General features: G+C 41.0%; 1 protein-coding gene across 12 annotated transcripts in view; it reads left to right on the forward strand.

Moving 5' to 3' along the window:
• CHRM2 (cholinergic receptor muscarinic 2) overlaps nt 1-23,853 on the forward strand; it is a 128,634-nt gene that overhangs the window by 62,725 nt on the left and 42,056 nt on the right. For 2 of the 12 annotated variants that reach the window (XM_025202847.1, XM_025202850.1), the window contains exon 1: nt 6,139-6,182. The exons of 6 other annotated variants lie outside the window; for them this stretch is intronic. The gene's annotated coding sequence lies outside the window, so the exon portion shown is untranslated. Of the gene's footprint in view, nt 1-1,202; nt 1,226-6,072; nt 6,183-23,853 lie in introns of those variants that run through there. 4 more of the 12 variants (XM_025202844.1, XM_025202852.1, XM_025202848.1 and 1 more) reach the window with 4 other exon arrangements.

A 23,853-nucleotide genomic window follows, 5' to 3' on the forward strand; every position in this document is an offset into this window, starting at 1 on the left:
TCCCTAGGCCTGTGAGCATGTAAGACATAATGAGCAAGTTCCATGTAAATCAGCCAGAAAATGTAGCTGATTTCTCCTGGTTAATGTGATCTGCCATCAGATCACCCTGTTTGCTGCTGGTCTCCATTCTTTTCTTCTCATTTCCTTTTTTCTTGAAGGCAGATGAGAACTTAATAGGCATACCCAAAGACTCAGGCAGGTACATTTATGGTTGGCCACTCAAATATAGAGATCTCATCCCATGAGGATCACCACAGACATGGGGCACCTTCGTCACAGAAAGATCTCATTCTCTTCCTCTGTTTACATGGAAGGACTGTGAACTTTGGTTCATGCTCAGTAGATGTGAATGAAATGGCTGGCTAGAGATGTCACTGCTTTATTCTTTTTTCTGTGATCTAAGAAATGCTTTCTGATAGTGAAGATGCTAGGCAATCTTTCCAAGGCCCAGCACTGCCTGGGGAAACAACAGTAGCCTTTCATGAATGGGTTTGAACCTCTTGAATACTCTGAATGAAAGTCACTTGCTTCTGCTGATGGAAATACTGAGCCCTTAAAGAGCCCAGCAGCAGGACTTTTCAACAGCTGGCAGAAGGCACCATAGGGTATCTCTAGCTTTGCTGGCAGGCAGCCTTTCATGATGAATTCATTGGGCTTTCATTTTGCAACATGTGAATCATTACAAAAAGGTTTGGAAGGGTGCTGTGGCATCTCAAATTTGAAACCAGCATATTTTCATTAGTATTTTTCTGATCTCTCTGTGGCAGGGATGCTGTCTTTGCTTTTTGTTCATACTAAAAGATGAAGATGCCTTCACTTTCCCCTCATTTAAACTCAGACCAAGTCTACTGTACCTCAGTATCTCACTGCTGAGAAACATTGGCATTTAACCTTTACCGTTCATGTGCTGGTCCCCACCTCCACCACCACCACCACTTTCTTCTTCCTCCTCCAAGCCATCTTTTCATCCTTTTAAGCAGTGGAATACCCAACAGGCCGTGGTGACTGAGCAATACCAGGCATGGTACTCTGAAACCAAGCTGTCCTTGTCCTTTTACAGAATGCTGCTCACTTGATCACCACCCAACTTTCTTAAATAAGTCATGAGGCAAAGGCCACAACTTCAAAGGGAATCTCTTCACTGATTTCAATGGGCTTTGGATCAAGCCCATAGATATTACAGCATACTTTGATGGACAACTCTTGGCAAGAGTAGTTTGGAGTGGTGAGTAGTCTGCATGCCCATGATATCATGTCTATAATATGTATGAAGCCTCTTAGGTGGGGCAGTTCCTGAGGTCTCTCCTGAACCACAAACACTTATTCATGCACAAGTAATTCACCTTAATGCACCTTATCACATTGCAGCTCTAATTAACACAGGGATTTAGTCAAAGAGCATGATGATGCAGGTACATCACTTTTCTTCCTCTGCTGGACTAGCTTGCCGTCTGCTTTACTTCATCTGCTAGGCTCAGCTTGAAAACACTCAGCTAAATCTCTGTTCTATGGCTTGTTTTCTAAATAGCATTCCCTTTACGTGAGCTACCTATCTTTTGGGCCTAGTCTTTTCCTACCTTGTGGGCATATCTACACATGTGCCAGACTACGCAGTTGTTACTAAATGTCTATGAAGTAACCAGAGTTACTTCACAGTCCCAATGCAGCACAGGTTTTTTCCCACGCTACTACACACTACCAACAAGCTACTGTGCAGTAGTGTTGGCATCACAGTTTGCGCCCGCTGATGCTACATCGCCATAATGATGAGCTATGGAGATGTAGCTTATCACTACGGTGACATGGCATCTTCTGTAGACATGCCCTGTAAGTTGCTACTTGCTGCATCTTCAAGAACACACACACTTACATAGCTGCAGATTTGTATGGCTGGAAGCCTTTTCTGTTCATCAGTAATCATTATAGCAAGTAGCTACAGCATGATTTACACTGTTGTAGAGAAGGAAATTCAATATTGTGTTGTCACAGAGAAAAGTAAAAGAAGCAGAGCAGTTTCACACTTCTACTCTGTAAGAAACATGTAAAAAATAATCTCAGGTATCACATGATACTATGCTTTGAATGTTTGTGATGCCAGGGACTTAGTCATTAGAGTTTCTCATAGAACCCACAATGTTTAGTTTCAGCCAATTAATACAATATGGCAAGAGCTTTCAAATGTTTCCATAGTGTAGAATAGAAATATTGTCTTGCGCATTGGCATTTGAGGTCTTTGGTTTTGTTCCAGTGCACAGGAAAAACAAATCTCAAAACTTTGAAAGCTGCCATGCATGGAACAGAATTCTCATTCTGAAAACCAGGAATTAATGAATCAAATATGGACCTAGTGTACAATGAATTAATACAAATCTACTGAAATTGAAGAAACTGCATCCCTTTTCAGTAGGCCTTATTATGGCCTAGTGTATGTTACCATAGTAGGACTGTGTGCAAAAGTCTGTGCAGAAATGGAATACTTGAAATATAACTCAATTTAATCGATGGATGGTCAGATAACAATAAAGGCTGCATTTGTCTGTAGAGGCAATGGCTTTGTCTCATGACAGGGATCCTGACTGGAAGCAGGGAGACAAGCAGAAATCAAGACTAGATTTACAAGCATAAATATAGTGTGTAGACACAGTATTTGTTAAATACAAATATACCAGCCAAAAAGATTAATAGGAAGGAAATTCAGTGGAAATTAAAATCTGGGCCCTTGGGTTTGAGATCTAAGCTCTAGGGAGGCTACATTAAAAATAACAAGCTTTCGGTAATATCATGCTTTAGGATTGCTTAGATGTTGTGTGGAATCCCCCAGAAATTCACTTCTAATATCTGATGGATTTTTATGGTCACAAATGTTGTTTGTATGCTTTTTGGTTTTGCATAAAAAAGACTTTTTGTTTGTTTCTTTCTTTTGGTAAATCACAATGTGCTACTTTGCCATGAAAGGAATTACTTAAAGGAAGACACTTAAAGAAAAGGCAAAAGAGAAAGGAGGACTGTGCTGGAGGACTCAAGAGACATGGTTCTGTTCCCCAGTCTGCTATACACTTCATGTAAACTTTGGAGAAGTCATTTGGGACCAGGTTCACTACTGACCATTTTGCTTCACTCTGTCCAAAAGGGACTGTAAATTCAGTGAAAATACCCAGAAGAGAACTCCTCTTCCGGTGCCACTTTGCTGCAACAGTGTCATACACCTGTAGTACCCCCTGCCTCCTAGCAGAGAAGAGGTGGCAGAGTGGAGGTCTATTATTCTAGGCTTCCATTTTTGAAGGAACTGTATGTAAAAAATTGCTCTAAGCAGCACCTCCACTGAGGCTGCCTCTTGTGAATCAGCAACCAGAGCCCTGGTGCAGGAAGAAATCTCGCCCTTTATCTCTCTGAGCTTCCATTTTCTATTTGTAAAACTGGAGTGGTAATGCATTGTCTCTCCCAGTTATCTGTCTGTTAACTGTCCATTAATTGTAAATTCATTGCAATATGGACTGTCTCTTGGGATGAGGGAGCACTCATCCTGAAGGCCGCATCCTCAGCTGGTGAATACCAGCGTAGTTTTATTGAAGTCACAGTGGCACAGCACTGATTTATACCATCTTGCCTTTGGAGTCCTGAAAAAGGAACCCTCTCCTATTTCATTTCCTCCTCTTCCCTAGCTCTCTGACTTGAAAAGCAGACAGGTGTGCCAACTCCAACCAAGGATGAGTTGAGAAGCACTGTGATTCAGGCACTCAGATTGAGGGTTCATATTTCCTATGTTGTCAGTTTTATGGTCTGTTTAATGTTGCCTTCTGCAGTTACCCTGCATACCGTCACCACATTCCCAAGACAACTGTAGTTTCTAAATGGAGGCATTTTCTCTCTTTTTTTTACCCTTCTTTACTTTCAGGAGGCATTTGCTGTCTAAGTTGCACATACTCTGAGCCCAAGGTTAAACTCTCTCCATTAAAATTATTGTGTGCCCATGAACTGAGTTACTTGGAAGTAATTGAAACTTCGAGGACATTGTGCTTGTGAATACAGAGGAATGCTAATGAGCTGCAACCTCTTTTAGTTCCACAACAAGCTGCTTTAAATGGCTATTGGAGAAGGAATCCAACAGAAGTTGTCACTTCTTGGGAGAAAAGTATTCAAGCTGTTTAGGTAAAATGAAAAATGACCTGAGTATTAACCTGAACCTCAAGCTAAATTTATGGTCAATTATGAATATATTTGGTCTTTGTATATTTACCTTTTTCCAAGTGCATTCTTACTTTGCAGAAATATCAATACAACATTAAAAGACTATTCTCATTAGAATATATTTAATACCAAGCAAAAAACAGGAAGTATCAGACGTATCAAGAACAGAAATGGTCACAATTGCAAAGAAAAAGCTATTCAAAGATTATATTTAATTAAACAATGGAAAATATTTCAGGATATCATCTGAAAGACTATTCATTTGTTTTTGGCTGGCTATAGGTCTACTTGAAAATTTTGAAATTTTCATTTTAAATGTAAAAATGTATTATTTCAATAAAAGTATAGAACTCTGTTTTGTGAATTCCAGGTGGGTTTTTAAGACAAAACAGATTCAGATACATTTTAATTAGACTTCACTTCAGGCAACATATTGATATTTTGGAGGCTTATCTAAATTGAACTGTAAATTCTTAGGTTCGCCCATTGCTAATTGAAGCCAAAACCACCCAGATGAGTCAGTTCATATGTCTGAAAAAGATTTTTCTAAATGTTAGTATTGCAAGTGCAACCTGATCTCTGAAAAGCATGCCATGTTTTCTCTCTCTCTTCCAGACACCGTTGCTGAAATTAAAAGATTATGTAATCAAGTGATCTGACAATTTTGCTGATGATATACGAGTCAGAACAAATATAACTTGGTTTTTGTTTGAATAGAAGGCCCTGAAGTTGTATTTTCAGAAATGAGATGTTTTGGTTAAATCTGTAGTTTGCTTTGGTTTTATATATAGCTGCTTGGTAATAATAGGTCACTGAGAGGGTTAAACTGAATGACATTGTGCCTGCCAAGCTTTCTAAGGTTAACTTTGTTCACATATAAATTTGCACCTAATTTTGTGGGAGGAGATACAAATGTGCCTTTGCAAAACAGGCATGTGCAGATTAGCACTTGCATTTTTCCTACCTTATTTTTACATGAAAAGTCACACACATTGGACATTTATGTGTATATGTATGTTTATTCATTTACATGTAAATAATTCTAACAATCTAGCTCTATGGCCCTGATACTTCTCTATATTGCTTTGTAGAGATCCAATAATGCATAGCAGCCTTTAAGCTGGTGAAGCAGATTATCAAAAATCACTTTTTTGCATGAGAAACCATGGGCATCAATAAACTCTGGCTATAAGCAGACATTGTCCTTAGAGCAGGATCAGCTGTTCCAGAATGTGTCCCAGCATAGCTGATCTGTTTAACTGAGTGACAGACATCAACCACCGTCTTAAGTTGGGGCACAATAGTGTGATACATACACCAGGGAATCCCCTGCCAGGTTCTCAGGACATGCCTCTGCAAGAAGGAAAACCTAGGCAGGTGCTCCTAGGATCTCAGGGGCCTGATCCTGTGAGGGAATTCCTGGAGTGCTCAGGATCAGGCCCCAGGAGCCCCTGCCTAGGGTTGATGGATAGCGTGGGCACCTCCGGACTGCCTGTACTCTTGCACTATAAAGCAAACAGGCACCCAGTGCAAACAAGCAGCACAAATTTTACCACCTTTTGTCACAGCCACACTTTGGGGCATTTGTGGCACAACTAGGGGCATGGACATCCATTTGCCTGGGCTTTGTGCCAACATATAATGTGGCACAAATGCTACATCTGTTTGCAGTCTATATTAGCAGTTTCAGTGCCACCCCTATTCTAGTTGTTGTATGATAAGGAGTTATAGGAGAGCATCCTTAAAACCTGGAGTTGTAAATCCCTTGTGAAAGGTGACAGCTGACTAATTAGAATAGCCTTCAGGGACCACACCAGCATGTGGATAACTCTGGTTAGAGGAACCTAAAAGCATAAATATATTTTTTCTACTGTTCTTAACCAGACTGACACTTGTTTGGCTGCCCTAAATCCCTGTGATCTCCAGGGCCCTCTGATAATGGAGTCATCATGTTAACTGAAGAGGTCATCAACAGATGTGTACATTCACCTTATGTATGTATAAGCCAACTTGTATAAACACAATACAAACTGCAAATATATCTCAAGTAGATGCACATAGCACATACTGAACAATCTGTCAACACAAGTAAATTAAAGCAGAGGCAAATATATGTAAAGATTTCAGTAGTCAAAACATCTAACAGTGGATATGTCAGAACCCAGCTCTACAACATATTCATCGAGTGGCAATAGATTCCACAAGCTAATTAATATAACACCCACTTGGACAGTGTAATTTTTAAACATTTTCCAAAGAGATTCATGACTAACTGCATTGTGTATGACAATCTCTAGCTCTTACCTATTTCAGTCTGCTGTTAAGTTCTTATAATATTTCTTATAAGAAATATAGCATAGTATTTCTTATATATTTCGCTTTGGAAACCACATGCATGAACTAATGAGTTATGCATTCTGCTGCAGCAAATGCATTGAAATGCATGCATGTTAGCAAATATTTGGTTTTTGCTATTTTATTCCAGCTCTATCCTGTACAATGGTAGAATTTTAAAACTAGATGAATATATACAGCATGTATGTATATTCATGTGTGTGTGTGAAAGAGTGGGGGTGTGTGAAGTACACAGTAGGTAGGTCTGACTCACCTACACTTTAGGATTACAACTAGTATAAATTCATGGATTTTAATGATATAACGGCAGCATAAAACTGGGCCAATGCAGTGGTGAATCAGTCCCTGAATATATATACATCGTATTGCGAGAGCTGGTTGTATTTGTGTGTTATTATAATGTTGACCCAGGTTCATGATTAAGGTTGAATGTATACACACATGTACTTGAGACTTTCCCAAGGAGACTATCACTGTTCTACCAAAGTTATGTGTCTTATCACACATGCATGTAGGCGTGATAAAGCAGTGGCAAATCCCAGTTAGCTCCATTCAGCACGAGGGATTTCATGTAATACTATGCTGCCCCAGGTGGAAAATATGGAACAGACTGTCCTATTTCACCATGACTGGGAGTCCCATGCAGCACTGCAGATGTCCTCCACCACACCAGCCGTAAGCCATTGGGGCAACCTCTATGAGAATCCCTCCTTCACACTGTGTGAGTAGTGCCAGCAGCCTCCCAGGATTTCCTCCCAGCCATACAGGCAGTGCCATTGGTGCACAGACCTGCATGCTACGGTTTGGGACACTTTAATATAGTCTATGGCAACAGTACTCATTTCTGCTACATCATCAAAAGAACAAAGTACAGAAGTTGAACTGTGCTGAGAGGGATTAATAATTTTCATTGACCATGTAAATAGCAGGCCGGTTGAAGCAGGAGGCCCTTGTTTGGAATCCATTGTATATTCCTGTTCTCTCTCCATCACTACCTTTTACATAGTGGATGATGGAGCCTCTAAATTGTGGAACATTTTAATCAAAGTGAGTCAATGCATTCTCTGCCTAATCCAAATAACTGCTCAAGAGAAACTGTGATAATAGGGCCAAGGATTAGAATTGCTGTCATGCAAAGGAAAACAGTATTTTAAAAGAACACAAGAGATGGGCTAGGGAGGGGTAGTGGTAGAAGGCGGTGTGTTGCATTGACTTGGTCTCTCTAGTGAGATTTTTGCAATTCAATTAGAAGTCTATATAGATTTAACAGCTCTTTGTTGAAAATACACCTCCATCCTATACCTTCTGGTGTTGGCACATAACATCTGCTTCTGTATAATCACGATTTTTCAATGGCTCAAAGGGCAAAGGAGCCTGAGGCTCTCGCATCCACTGGAGAGCACTCAAGGATTTAAACTGGAGCAAGAATGACGTGCAAAGAGAGCTGATGAATATGGGCGTCCACCCATGGGGGTGGCCTGAAAAGCATGTGCGCACATGAAGCAGAATTGAAGCAGCTTGTCTCCAAAAGAGTTGTCCCCTAAGGGCATGTCATTCATTTGGAATTGAGGGAAAGTTATGGTGTTGTTTTTAGCCTTTGAAATCGGATGCTTAGATGCATAATGAGTAGGGAGGGGAGAAGCAAATGGGGGAAGATGAAGCAGTTGTGGTTTGGAGATGGAGCAGTTGTGTATCCAAACAGATGGCCAAGTTACAAAGTTCTTACACAGGCAAACTCCCATTAAGCCAAAGGGAATTTATCCAGAGTAAGAACGGAGTGAAAAACTTGGGGAATTAGTTCTGAGTTTGAATGGAAAGGGGCATAATTGGTTTATTGAATAGCTGGCTCATCCCTTCATTTGAAGACCATCTGTCAAGAAAATGACCTTTTCCAGCTTAGAAACTCAGGGAATTAGTGAACAGGATGAAATATTATAGCTAGATGTGTATACAACTAGGAAGTTTTGCTTGCAGGAGTTCTCATAGATCCTCTCTTTGGTTCTGGCTTATGATGGGCTCAGATTATATTTGTATGCTACATTTGAATGAAAGAAAGCATCATGGTGAATTCTTCAAGTTTCACTTAGTTTGCAATAATAAACCCAGATTTGTTTGACTAGTTTCAGGTTTACTTGGAAATGATGGGACAACTGGTCAATTGGGTTCAGGCTTTGAGATTGTAATGAAACATGAAGTCAAAAGGAATTTTGTGTCATTTAAGTTTTCACAGTGGAAGGCCAACCCAGCCCTAGCCTAAATTCCTAGGCTTGCCACAGACTCTTTACGTAGGCTTCACCAGCTTTCTTAACTTGGATTTGAAATGCATGCATTTAAGCCTTCTGCTTTCCAGGGTTACTTCATGGCTTCTAAAATTGATGTTTGAAAAAGGCTTTTAAGATCTTTGGATATAATTGATTCTATCAGTGCATTCTACACAGTAAGCAATAGAAGCAACAAAGACTGAACCACAAAAATGTGGTTACAATGAGTGTCTCAAATAACACAAACAATAAAGAGGGCTAGAAGCAAGTCAGACAAGCACAACTAATACACTCTTGGGTAACCTATGAAACCTTGGTGGTGCCTGAAAGGCCAAGGCTAATTTAGAAAATGAAATGTCCCTCTGATGTTATTTCTCTGTGTAGTTTGATAACATCTAAAGGTACATTGACTAAAGCCTGAAGCTAAAACTCCCTGATTACAGTTTACTTTGCTCTGTGGCCAAGTACTTCTGTCACTTTCAATCTGGGTTTCCAGGGCTTGACATCTTCATGTTTTATCACTAGCAAATGAAAAATCCCATTCCACCTTTTTCAGATGGCTCAGCTTCAGGGTAGCAGTGTTAGACCAGCACAGGGCCCCAGCTGGAGCTATTAATTTCCATAGTGTTAACAATCAGCATAAATATGCCATTTCCAGGACAATGTGTGAAATCCTTTACCCATGTGGGATACCTGAGGGTTTGGTTTAAGACAGACTTAGAAAGAAGAGACAGTTTGAAAAGATTTTTATCCTAATAACTAAAATGCCCATCTTGTGAGAGGCAGCTATTTGCCAGATAGGATCTATGCATATATATATATATATATATATATATATATGAACAAACATATAATAGCCAACAAGGAACAGTTTGACTAAACTTACATTCACAGCTGTATCTTTAGTTTTGTATAATATACCTATTTACATCAACTGAAAAGAAAGCTCATAATCTCTAGGCACTGTGATGTTCTATTATATATGAGAATATATTAAAATATCCCTTTTATCAGTTTCCATTTTATGTGCATGGTGTACAAACTCTGCTGAAATATAATAGAGATATATCAGTTTACAATATTGCCAGCCTAAAATTGCCAGCTTTCCGGAATGGAATTGTTATGTGTCCTTTCACAGTGTTATATGCCATGTACTTCCTTCTGCCTGTTTATCAATCTACCACCATAGTTTTAAAAGGCTTATCTTCTACTTTACTTCACTTTGTTAATTCTTCTTGAGTTGGCCTAACTCAAGCAACAATGATCCCACTGTAAAATGAGATGTGATGCCGCACAGTATAATTAAAATAGTGGCACTGAATATTTGACCCAACAGTACAGAATTCCCTCTGCATTACTAGCTCAAAGATCAGCAGCACTCTGCCAGCACTTCACCCCCTGATAGCTAACTCAGCTTTGTTCTAGCACAAGGTACAACGTGCCAACTGCTAGCATGCCTCCAAAGCCAGATAAGCAAGGCACCAGACATTTGATTTCTTCCTCCAGCATGAATGCGAAATATAGCTAACAAGTTGAAAACACCACTTAACTTTTGTGTATGCACAGTAGTCAGATTAGGGAAAACACTTGAGTTCTACCTTGAGCAAACGCTCCAAGGAAGATAGCTCTCCTGAGAAGGTGTTTGGCTACAGTGACCTAAGACCACTTTATGCCTGAATGAGAAAATTCCTCTAGTTGTTTAATTTTACTTTAATTTATGTGCAGTGACTTCAAGCCATTTGTAGGATATCCCATGCTGACAAGACTGTACTTGTACTGTATAGACTGTACTAGTACTTCCATTTATTTCAGTAGAGTTGCACAGCTAAGCTGAAGACTGGGCCCCCAAAATATTCCTTCTCAAATCACTCCCTTTCAACCTGGAAACAATACAAATTTAAGAACTCCTAAGAGCCTTTGGCATATCATTGAAATAGAAATGTTTTGTTGGAAAGACATTGATTTTGACAGAAATTCCTCATCTTTGGTGGGAAAATTCTTTGTAAGAAAAACAAATGTTGAATTAGCAACATTTCCCATTAGACATAAAAGTCATTTTCCAGAAAACTCTACTTAAGAAGTTATATGAGCTCTGCAGCATGTCCTGAAGCCCAAACGTTCACTCTCTTAGATATGAGGAGAATTGGTATCAGAAGGAAGGCCTCTTCATCAGACTACCATGCTATCATTCTCTTCCCATTTAAACCTAGGGACAGCTCTCTCAAGTGGCTCACCTGAGCTCTATTGCAGTAGTACAAAAGGAGATGCACTTGTAAGAGATCGAAAGCCTGAAGCAGTCATAAATGATCAAATTTTATCATTAGACCAAATTAATAAATGGGGTTCCCCACATAACAATATTGAGGTTTTGGTGGTTTGTTATATTTATTAACAGCCTGAAAAATGGGGCAATGGCACAGCAGCAAAATTAGCTGGTGGCAGTTAATGTAGGTTAGTCAAAGAACCCTGTGGGGGTTGTAAGGAACTCTGGAAGGGCCTAATTAAGCAAGGTGGTGGTGAATACCTTTCAGATGGAAGACACAATTTAGGCTGCCCATATACTCAAACAGGTTTTTAAGCAAACGTAAATTTTCAGGGGAGAGAAAGTCATCATTAGGACCTCTCTACTTAACTCAGTGCTGGTCAAGAAATGACTAGGACTTTATAGAGGGGAAAGAGTGTGTAAGATGGAAAGTGGAATGTTACATTATATAAATTACTGAGTACCTCCTTGATGATGTTTTGTTCCAGTTTAGTGCAGCTGATCTGAAAAAAGACAGAGTGGAAGTAGAAAAGCTCCAAAGGCCCTGAGAGATTATACCAAGGAGGGACCAAAAAGACTAAGAGAGTGTAGTTTGAAAGAAGAGTTATAGCATATATGAGAGCGGTATAAAACTGATAAACTGCCTGCAGAAGACCAGTTGGACACTTCTGTTTACCCCATCCCATAATATGAGACACATTAATAGGCAATAAATATAAAACAGACAAGAAGAAATACAGTATTATGCAACATTTAATTAAATTGGTGGATCTCACTGCAGTGGGATATTACTGAGACTAATAGCTTAGCAAGATTTGAAAAAGGGATTGTATTTCTGGGACTTGCAAGCAGAATCAGTTCTCATGGCTTTCAGAACCAGCTGAACAAGAGCCAGGAGAACATTTTCATACAGGATATATTATAGCACAAAACTAGTGCAGTAACCTAGAGCCTGATCTAGCTCCCATTAAAGTCAATTAAAGGGCAGGATTTCAAAAGTACTCAGTGGATGCATCTACACATGTATATTAATGCAACACAATAAGCTCTGGGGCGTATTGTGCCAGAGTTTATTGCTTCTGGGCACCACATTTACATGTGTGACTGGGACCACAGCACGTTGAGCTGGGTCAGAGCAGCACCAGCTGGCAGGGGGTCTGGGGGTTCAGCCTGCCAGCCTGGGGCTGCTCCGACCCAGCTCAATGTCCTATGAAGAGGCTGTCTGGGCCACACAGGTGCTCCAATTCAGGAATAGCTGGCAGGCAGCCCCAGCACTGAAGCAACCTTGTGCCCCAGCCAGGTGGGTCAGTGTCTACATGTGTGCTGCTGCACACAAAAAAACTCCACAACAGAATACTTGTATTTACAAGTACTAACCTGCTGCTGAGTTTGCTATTTTCCTGTAGTCTAATAGAGCCACCCATGTAGGCCATGTGTAGATGAAACAAGAGGTGTGTGTACAACACTTTACAGCGGGCTAAATGCTTTTGCATTGCTTTAATGGTGTCGGTGTTTGCACGCCTTGGTGGCATATTGCGCATTAATTCCAGCCGCTGTAGGAAATTCAGCAGCATAATGTGCCTTAAATGACTTGGGGCGCAGCAAATTAAAACTCCTCCCAGGAGTTTTAGTTTGCTGCCCCTACAGCCATGGAGTGAAGCACCAGGCTCTGTGGAGCTCCACAGCTTTGCGGGAAGCCCTGCAGGAAGCCTGGCAGCAGCCCGGGAAAGCAGCTCCACCCAAGAAAAGCGGCGAACCTGATCTTTCTTCCCTCACCAACCCCCACCACCCCAGAGCCTGCCTGCCTGCCTGAGCTGCACAGGGGCTCAGTGCTTCCCTCTGCGGCTGCGGTGGGCCCCCAGGACTGCCCGAGCTAGGTGCCCGCGGATGGGTGCCACCTGGGGGGGGTGCTGCTGCCATGGAGGGAAGCACCAGCACCCCCCCACACCCTCCCCACAGCCCAGGGACCACTCTGCCTGCCGGCAGCTCACCATCCCCTCCCCACATGAGAGGCAGGTAAGTCAGCGGGGTGAGTGCTCGACACAGAGGTTTAATCAGCCCTAAATTGAAGCAGTGTTTTTTAAAACCCACAACTTCAATTTAGGGCCCCCGTTTCATCTACTCATGCCCATAGATGCTGAGACATTTACTGTGGAGCTATTAATGTACTCCACAGTAAACATCTCACATAGACGTGCCCGGTGCTGACCAAACTGTGCCCCTACTAAAGTCAATGTGAATAGATCAATGCTTTGCACTAATTGGACATTTCACTCTTAATTCTTACTCCAATGTATCCAGTATCTGCCACTACTGGAGAAAGGAGACCAGATTAGACAGGCCATTGGCCTTTTCCATCATGCTCTGCTCCTGTCCCAGAGGCCAACTGATATAAGTAAAACACTTCTGTTACATATTCCTTGTCTTCAGTCCATGTCTTCAATTCAGGCATTCTGCGGTATGTATCATGAATTGACAAGAAAGAAAAAGCAAATTATGTTTAGCATTTGTCCCAATTCGTTGTGGAAAGACTGATAGGTTTCTTTGGTGTTGTCATTCACCACAACAATTTGTAAGCAGATTAGCTACCTGTAACCAGTACTCGCACAAAAAGTTTACATAAATCATTTTTGCTAAGAGAGCATTTCTGAGACTCTTATCAACCACTGTTCTACACACAATAAAAATAGGGACTGATATATTAGAACTGGCAGGAAATGAACAGACCCAATGCATTGCATAGTCTGTTGCATGTCATACTATGCCAAATGCCAGAGCCTGCTGTTGACTGGTGAAACACAGGAACATAGAATTGATATAGGGGACTAGACTCTAGGTCCAAATAGCTCACCAACACATTGCTCCTTCTAATACTGGAGGCCTATTTAGAGTGTAGTCGAAGTGAGTAGATACATTCAAACATTTTTATTCTTGTAAGCCATAGTCTACTGGAATGTCTAAGATGACATCCTAATGTTGATCAAATCAGAAGTGGTGCAGCCCAAGGAAGAGCAGATGATTTTAAAGAATGATGAAGCATAGGGCATCTAGAAACCTGGAGACTTAAAAGATTCACTTAGGATTTCTGGGCCAGATATTTAACAGTATTTAGTTTCTCAAGAATGCCTAAATTCTACTGTTTCAACAGAAATGAAATAATTACTTGCTTTTGTAGATCCCGGCAGGCATCTATCTGCCTTTTATGTGTCTGAATGCCATTAAAATCCAGCTTTCAGTGACTAGGAGGAAAAGTTGGGGGAACAACAGTCAAGAGAAGGTTCCTTCCTAGAGTAGCAGCTTTGAAATACCTTGTGCCTGATGAGGAGGTGCTTTTACGTGATATCTAATGAGGAAGGGAGTCCTTCCCAAATTCAAACAAAGAGCTGATCAGATACCAAATGCCTGCTGTCTAGTGGGAGGATATTTCTATTCAGCATTTTATGTTAACCAAGAGGCTTTCCAGTCAGTACCTAGTATCAAATGAAGGCTTTTTTTATATATATAAGAGCCAGTGGTGTTCAGTTAGTCTACATTCTTGTGTTTGTTCCAATGTTGCTTCTGTTTTTCAGCCACTTGGAAGTCCCCTATGAAGACACAAGAGCAGTGTTAATAATAGTTTGTATATCTTTAATAAACTGTGCACAAGAAAGTAGCAAAGGCAGGAACACTTTGCCTCCTTTTATCTCCTTTGATCTCTCTCTGATGAAGCACGATTAAGGTATTTTCATGCTGGCTGGCCTGTTCTGTCTGCCCTTCATGAGAGATGAAGCCTATCGAGCTGTTATTTGTCTCTACATTGTGTGAGGTAGGATTAAGCCACCGGACTGTTCAATACCAGTAAATGATCTGGAACTCCATAAAAACATCAATTATAATACAGTTAACGATGTCTTAGTGCTCTCTCAGAGAGTTGGAGTCTGTCTTCATTCCTCTCGTGACAGAGTGTGTGGGTGAATGTCTCTAGAGATGATGAGAGGATTTAAAGCTAAGAAATCAGTTGTGGGATTATTCAGAACAGAGGGGATTTTCTCAGTTATTATTTCAAATGTGTTTAAATAGAAATTGTAAGGGAGGATGATACTGGCCAAAAGGACAGTACTCAGGGCTGTGAAAGGATGGGCTCCCCTGCCTGAGTGCTTCAATGTGAGGTAATGTAATGGAGCTGTGCTCCAGGACCATGCAGTGCTTGGCATTTCTGCAACGACAATTGACAGTGACGGCCATTTGTTCTAATACTGAAACTGTTCGGGGTGAAGGAGAGGAGCAGTCTACTAGGAAACAGACTCAGACCTACAGCTAACTGCACAAAGGTTGCTCACAATTTTCAATAGCAATCCACCCAGTTGGATTGTTTCCTGGAGGAGAAAGACTCTATACCTCTCTAAAACTCTAAGCTAGCCACTCATCCTCACAATTCAGAGCCATCACCTCTTTAAAAAAAAAAAAAAAGATGTACATGTGGTTTTGTGTGTGTGTGTGTGTGTGTGTGTGCACTTGTGACAGATTGTAATCAACTCTGGTAAAAATCAGACCTTCCACAGGTATATGTTGGCATAACTCTATTGGCTTCAGTGCAGCTATGGAGCAAAAGGATCTGGAGCATAGTGAGGACAGATGCACTGCTCAGTTGTTCACACAGCCTTGTTAATACACTTTGTATTGACTAGCAACAGCTTGTTTTAATTCATCCCCATGCATCTTGGTCCTTAACATCAGCACCCACACTCCTGGGCATGCTACATGGACTTGGAGTCCTGACCTACAGGGTTCCCACTGATTCTAGTGGGGAAAAAGTAACTAGCGCTCCAAAGTAAAAGAACTAACTGTAGCGTATCTGTGTCTGCTAGGAATTATTTACATAAATACATATTACTTTTAAAAAATTGCTTTTTCTGTGCCCTTACGTTACATAACAAAATAATAGAGGACATCCCAAATACCACAAGCAAAGTAATTAAATGCATTACTCAGTTAATGAATGAATCATGTAATTACTAGACAGTGCTACAAGTTGCCAAACATCAGCGCAAATTGTAGAATAGGCACATCCTTTGATTACTATTAATAATTGCAATTTATGCCATTGTTGCATACTTTTCTTCTTTAGTAAAAGAGCCCAGAAATAAATCCTTTCTCCCCTTACGGTGAGCCTCCTTGATGTCTCCAGAGCACAATGAGATGGAGAAGAGTGGAGTGTCTTATTTTATGACAAAAGAGGTCTAATGTTCTAATCAGAGCTGAAGAGCCATGGGTATTCATGAAAGATTCCCAAACATCCTGCACTAAGCAACCAACAATGAAACACTGGAATATACATACACCCATAGTGGATAAAACCAGTGGTCCAGTTAGTCCCTTCCCATCTCTCTGGCAGTGTCCAACACCTGAAACTTCAGAGCAGGTGTTAACAACCTATGGGTTGTGGGTTGGATCTGGCCCATGAAGAGACTGTATCTGGCCCAGGAAAGTCCAGTCCAGCCCTAGACAGCATGAAGGATCACTAGCATGCAGCTGCATCAGCATTGAGCCGCCTGTCCCCTCCACAGCCCTCCCTGCTGCTCTCTTGTGCTTACAGTTACACTTGCTGTGGAGGGACCGAGTATCTGCAGCAAGGGTAAATACAGATGGCTTCAGCTTGCAGCCCATATCAAGGAGCCAGATCTGGAGCTTGAGCTCAGTCACAGTGACAAAAGGTTGCCAACTCCTGCTTCAAAGGAAAGTGCCAGAAACCCTGCAGTAAACCATTATGGGATAACCTGTCCTTCCGAAAAGTTTCTTCCAAATCCACAATAGCTAGATGTTGCCTTAACTCCTGAAACATTGAAAAAGAAAAATTTATAGCTGTAACAGAGCCCTTTTCCTCCCAGATCTTTGCTATGAAAACTGGATATTCTTTATGTTCATATAAAAGCCAGTGCTGTTTAAAAACCATTCTCATCTTGACTTCAGTATCTGGAAGCATTGAGAGATGCAGCCTAACTGTGCCTTGTGTGAAAAAAATATTTCCTTACATCAGTTTTATACCTGCTGACTTCTGGGTTCCCAACAGGTCCTCTCATATTATGAGGAAATTTAACAGGAGTGCACAGTCTACCTCCTATATAACATGAATTGTTTTACATATTTCTAGTAAGCCCCCTTCTCTCCATTTCCTCTCTAAAGTAAACTGTTCCAGGTAAAGGAGATATTTTGATTTCAAAATGGGGGAAAGAAAAATGTTGCTTCCCAATGTGCAACACATTGCAGACTTTGGGAAGAGAGTAGCTTGAACTAATTTGATGTAAACAAATGGCACATTTTGGTATGACTTTTTTTCTTTCATATACTTCTTCACAATTACTTTTTATTGCCGGACAACACGGTTTTAAAAGTATTTGAGTTAATTCTTGAAGCAGCCAGACAAATAAAATCCAACAAGAATGCAGGTTTGGGAAACAAAAGTAAGGACTGGGTCTTTTTCCAGTGGAAAGTCTTTCAACGCTTTATACGTGTGTTGGAAACAAGGAGAAGATATTTGCTGGCAGGATAAAAGAGGCATTTGATCAGTGTAGTTGTTTGGAATAGAGAGGATTCATCTGCCAGAAGATGTAAATATCATGGGGATTTTATGAGTACCTGCCTTGGGATTACAGATTAGCTTGATTAGCAATGGTTTGATGTGAATTTTTAAAATAGATTTATCCAGGAAGATTTATTGTTCCTCTTCCTGGATGGAGAGATAAGCAGAAATATATTTTATTCAGTCCTGAAAATCAAAACACACCCTGTTCGTGACACTAGAATGAGAAGGTCAAACTCATTCAACTGGTAATTTGAAACGGTCCTGAACCAAAGTCACTACTGATAACCCATTGTGGCACTAACCTTTTGTCCCTGTCTTCCCCAGCCTGATCCATCTGACCCCATGTGAGAACTTGAACGTAACATTTTGACTGTCGCACCCTATCTCTTACTAAAAAACCATACTTGTATTTTTTTGTTTTCCATTCTATTTGCTTTCCCCATCCACACACAAACCAGCATCCTCCACTTTCAAATCATAGTCTCCACACTGCCTGGGACAACAGAGCATGACTTCCTGGGACCACTGGAATCTCGCTCTCATTTCTCCATTGTATGCAATTGGTAAAATAAACAGGTGACACTATGCCTGAAGGGAACAGCTCAGGCAATGCAACCAAAGAATGCACAATTGCAATCACCTGCTGTCTGCCACCACAATGAAACAAAGTCAGGAGAATAAATTACAAAGGAACTCTTGCTGTTTTATAACATGCTTTCTTTGCCACGAGCTGACCACTGCCAGGCTTCTCCACCACTGGAGAAAGCAAGGGTGAATACAGATTTGATTTGTAACCCAGCACAAGATGTATGGGCAGCATTAGGGAAATGACACTTGGAGCTGAACATAATAAAAAGCATCTCACTAGGGACGCTGGCTGGCCAGCTTTATGAAATGTTATTACCATGCTGTTTACTCCAATCATTTCAAAGTATTTATAACATACTTGATAGACTGTAATTTTTCTCTTACTGACTGTACACAATAGGGGATGAAGGCAAGAAGGAACAGAGACAAGATCCAGGCATTCCCTCAGATTAGAAATAGAGGGGGATTGGAGACAGGAGAAAGAGTGCATTGCATAATTAACTTAATGCATTATGCAGCAATTTCCTCTAAAACATTACATACTGACCATTTCTGGAAGCAGGAAATTGCACTGAGAGAGGCCAAAGCTGTGTCCCAGCATAACACAGTGCATAGTCCTCCAGCATGATATCTCTTAATGGATTTAATTCCCCTCCTATGGCCAACAACACATTTTACATCCTGCCTATATGACATTCACAGCCTTTCAATCTTTTGTTTTTAACTCAATGACTTCCTTGTCTATCTCAGTGCAGAATATCCTGAATATAGCTCATGATCTTTCACAAAGGCAGATTGCTCATCCCTTAGCATTCACAGGCTTTGAGACAGTAATGCTATTTTGATCATTGCTGTCATGTTATTCCCAGAATCATCACTTACTGAGATTGCATTTCTTGTAGTGATATCACAGCATGCAAGATATCAGGCTCAGTTACATTCCTGCCAATAGGTAGAATATCCATGCCAAGTGCAAGTCCAGAAGACCTCTCATTACTAATGTTTTGTACTGGGGTTTCCATTTTGGGACATCAAATTCATTTTGCTGAATATTTATAACAGCTATGAGAGCGTTATTGTATTTGGCCCTGAGTTGTCCAAAGATACACTATGGGCATGTCAACATGAGATCTTTACTGTGGAGTTGCCTAATTAGCTCCACAGTAAAATTCTCGGCATCTACGCATGCTCCCCTATTAGGTCGCAGGAAGTTAATTAACTCCTCAGCAAGTTAGTATGTGTAAATACAAGTACTATCCTGCTATGAAGTTTTTTTGTGAGTAACAACATACATGTAGATGCCTACCCGGCTGGCTGGGGCATGAAGGCACTTCAGTGTGGGGGCTGCCTGCCAGCTAGCCCCTCACTGAAACACCCTCATGCCTCAGCACATTGATCTGAGTCAAAGCAGCCGCAGGCTGGCAAGCTCACCGGGCCCCCTGCCAGCCAGGGCTGCACCACCCCGGCTCACCTTGCTGTGGTTCTGGGCACATGTGAAGATGCAGCACCTGTGAGCAATAAAACTCCAGTGATATGATCCAGAGTTTATTGCTGTGCATTAATATGCACATGTAGATGTACCCTATGAATCACTGGCAAATCTGAGTTTTGAAACTAAGTTCATACATTGCCTCAGAGGTTCTACTGAAAATGAAGACTTTCCCATCCTCCCCACCTCCACTGTCTCCAAACCTGGGACTGAGGTATTAAGGATGTTTCAGGGATGTCCCTTCTTGTCACTCTAGGGCAGTCTCTGTTCTTGGTTGTGCTCAAGAGCAGCAGCAGTGGGCATCCCTGCCATGTTTTCTTGACACCTTAGGTCTAGGTTTGGAGCATACAGAGCAGGAACAATTGAGAGGGGCTTTTGAGAGCAGCTGCAGGAATGGAATGCCAGGGATACAGTGAAGCTACATCCTAAGAATCTTACCTCCTGGTCATCTCTTAGCAGACCAAACCGTTTCTTGGGCATTATCTCAATAAATATTTCAAATGTCTTATACTTTTAATGTCTCAGAAATAAATGGCAATGATAAAGTACGTGGAAATACAGCAACAATTTGTCAAAATAGAGTTAGTCAGTCAAAAGAAAGGGACTCCAAATTCCAGGAAAACTGGAGATTTCTGATGTGATAGGACCAATGTCACTGTCTTTTGGAACATATACTGCTTTTTCCTGGATTTCTGGTGAGTGCTACCAGGTGTGCTAACTGTAAAGTCCAGTATCTCTAGAGTGAGGATCCAAAATATACTTTGTCCACAAAATATTTGTCTTTAAGCATCATATTTTGCAAGGAGCCAGAGAATGATAATTGTCCCTAAAACTGAGGTGTCTCCATGCAATATAGGTCTGTATTGATGTTTCATGAATTTACAGTGGTGTTCTACAAGGAATGGACTGCATTAAAGGACCCCACATGAGGTTTTTTGGGACTCAATTTAACAGCCTATTTTCTGAGTAATAATCAGACACCCCGTTGGCTGCAATGTAGAAATTAAGATCAAATGGGTAACTCCTGGCACCTCAGGAAAAAAATCAGCTAAGCCCATTAGTACAGAGAGAACAGTTCCTTCCTGGGGCATCATCAGGATCCTCACGGTAAGGAATGCCAAAGTAAGGCAGCCTATCTTTAGTTCTCCTGGCATATTGGGTGTCAGGCAGCAAAAGAGAAGCTAACCCAAATGCTGGAGAATAAACTAATAAAGAAATCTGCATCACTCTGGGCACTGCTATTTGTAATGGTTAAAAAAGTCTAATGGAGTTAACTGCAGAAATCCAAAAGAAAGTAGTACAGGTCAAAATATCTTTTCATGTCATAGCACGTAGCTGACACCTTTGATAAGATCGCAGTAACGAATAATTTAGTGGTTTTCAGCTGAGCATTGGCTAATGCCAAACTGAAGTGGCAAGGATACAAAGCAGAGGTGTAATGGGGCAGCTTGGTGTCCGGAGCAGCAGCTCTTGGATGCTGATGCCAGCAGTGTGGTCAGTCAGCGGCAGCAGCTGCTATTTGTCTATCCCCCACAAGTCATCTCCCAGAGCTACTGCCTTGATTGCCTCACCTTGTGTGGTGTCATCTTAGCTCCTTGGGTCACATAACAAATGAAGGACTGCTGGAGTCTCAGCTAAAGAAACTGAGATGCTTTAAAAGCAACAAGAAGCACTATGAACCTGTAGGAGGTACAGCACTTCCACTGACCTTTGAGGATGCTTCAGAAGGTTTGTATAAATATTCACAGAAAAAGCAGCACTTCTGAATTCTACCAAATAAAAATTATTTTGCCTGAAAAATGGGAGAGAAAACCCACTAATACAACCTAAGAGTTCTTAAAGGTCTTAAAAACATCACAGTGCTTCAAGCCCCAGATTTAGCACTTTCATTTAGTAGAGGAACAGTGAGCTAGGAAGCTGGAATATCAAGCAGGAAGTGTCAAGAGTCCATTCAAGAAAGAAAGATTTGCTACTCAGCTAGGAAAAATGACCGTAAAAAATGGACTCCATTTTGATGGGAGCCTGGGCAAACCATCACCTAACCAATTTATCTTTGCTTATCTGGGAGGAGGACAGAAGAAAATATAAAGCAGTAAGAACTGATGTGAAGCTGAAATGGAAGAAAAGATAGAGCAAATGATAATATTCATGGAAATGCAGTTAGGGACATTAAAAACTGTTTGGAATCATCTTTGCAGTTTCCTTCAGCTAGTGTCAGAAGATGAGTTATGGAAATGGGTGAGTTTATGAGTAAGGCTGTATAGAAATTCCTGAGAGTTTTTCTTCCCTAAGTGTCTTCCCTGATAGATTTTTTTGTTGGACAGAAAGATGGGTATTTGTAATGATAAATGCAAGAAGCATCACTGAGTGAAGTTTGTGCTTCAAACTAATACTAAAATACCACTATCCAAGTATATTAGCACTGGTCTAAAAGGAAATTCTTTAGTTCTGACATTTCATGACTTTTAAGAAATTGGTTTTGCAAATGTAACAATGTTCTATTACCTGTTAAAAAAAACATAGTTTTTTTCTGTGTAAAATATACATATCATCTGTATCCATATAGGTCTAGCCTCAGATTCACTAAGGTACTCTGGCTGCTTTCCATTTCCAGAGCCCCACAAAGCAGCCATATGGCTAAAATCGAAGCTTACCTGTTTGGTTTACAGTTTGGTTACATCAGTGGAATTGGTCAATAGCTGCCAGTGTAACTGGCCTATGTTATCTTTCTCCCCTTCTCTCATATATCCCAATGCTGGGATTTTTCTTTGGACTTTTTGCCCTGTTTAGATATCATATATTACACAGTAAGTGTTCTGTGAATCCTCACTCTTCTAGCCCCCAAAACCTTTTTTCCTCTTCTTTTGCCATGTCAACAATTGCTCCTTTTTTCCCCTTTTTTTCTTTGCCCCACTGTTATTGTCCTTTCTTACCTCTTTCTTGTATTCCTTTTGCTCTTTATTTTCCCTCACATGGCCTCCCCCTGCTTCTTCTCTAATAGGTCCCACCTCTTTTGTATCTCTGTCTCCTCTCTCTCCATCATATTCCCTCTATTTTTAGCCCTCTTCTTCTTTTTCTCTGGTTTTCTTTCTCTTCCTCCCTGACTGCTTCCTTCCTACCTCCATTGCTCCCTCTCTGGGCTCCTCAAGCCTTCTCAGACTGTCATGGTTTGCACCTGGCAGTGAGTAACTAAGTAACTTCCCACAATCTTCCACTCCCCCTCTCCTGATGGACTATGTGTTTGTTATTCCTTTTGTCACATCCACAAAACCTTCTTTACTCCGTCTTTGGTGACTTTGTCTGGTCTGTGCATCAAGCAACATGGTACAAAATAGGCAATTAAACTGCAGGAACCAAACAGGCAAGAGTTGCTCCTAGTGTCACAGGGGAAATTAGGGTCATCAGAGTCCTGACCAAGTTGCTACCCAGGATCCCCACGAGGCCATTTGTAGAGTCACCTTTCCAACTTCAGTTAAAAGACTAGCTTATCCAGCCTGGACAAACTGTGGGCAGTTCAGAGACCCAAAGGAGAGAGTTATGCCATGTTAGTGTGCCTCTGATCCACAGGTCTGCCAAGGGGGAATCTGGCCTATATCCTAAATTAGAGGAACCTGAAGACTGTAATGGCTCTTAAACAGCTTAGGAATCACTGGAGAGCCATGTGTTCCTGCCCTACCTCTTGTAAATCCACTGTGGTGGGCCAACAGAAAGTCACAAAGCACACAACCATGGGAATTCATAGCTAAGTATTTAGGCCAACTTTAAAGTTGCTTTGCATCTTTTAAGAAATGCAGCATTATTAAGGGGTATGTTTATTAATTTAAATATTTCAGGTGTTGCCTTTTTCTTCAGTTCCCTGATGCCATACCCATCCATTGCCTTTTTTGCTTTCTTCTTTTTTCCATCACATGAATATTTCAGACAGTTTTGCAGCTCTCTAATGAAATATAAGATTATCGTAGATTATAGTTGGTAACTTTGACAAGGGCTGAAAGTGCAAATGGCAAGAACTTAAGAAGAGGCTTTGTCTTAAAACACCTGTATTCCATACAGAATCACTGAGGAACATGTGATCACAGGAAAATGATTTAAGCCCTTGTTTGCATTAGAGCTGTCTTATTCAGCACTCATGCAAAAAGTATCAGGA

Source organism: Alligator sinensis, unplaced genomic scaffold (assembly GCF_000455745.1).
Source record: "Alligator sinensis unplaced genomic scaffold, ASM45574v1 scaffold957_1, whole genome shotgun sequence".
Classification (NCBI taxonomy): domain Eukaryota; kingdom Metazoa; phylum Chordata; order Crocodylia; family Alligatoridae; genus Alligator; species Alligator sinensis.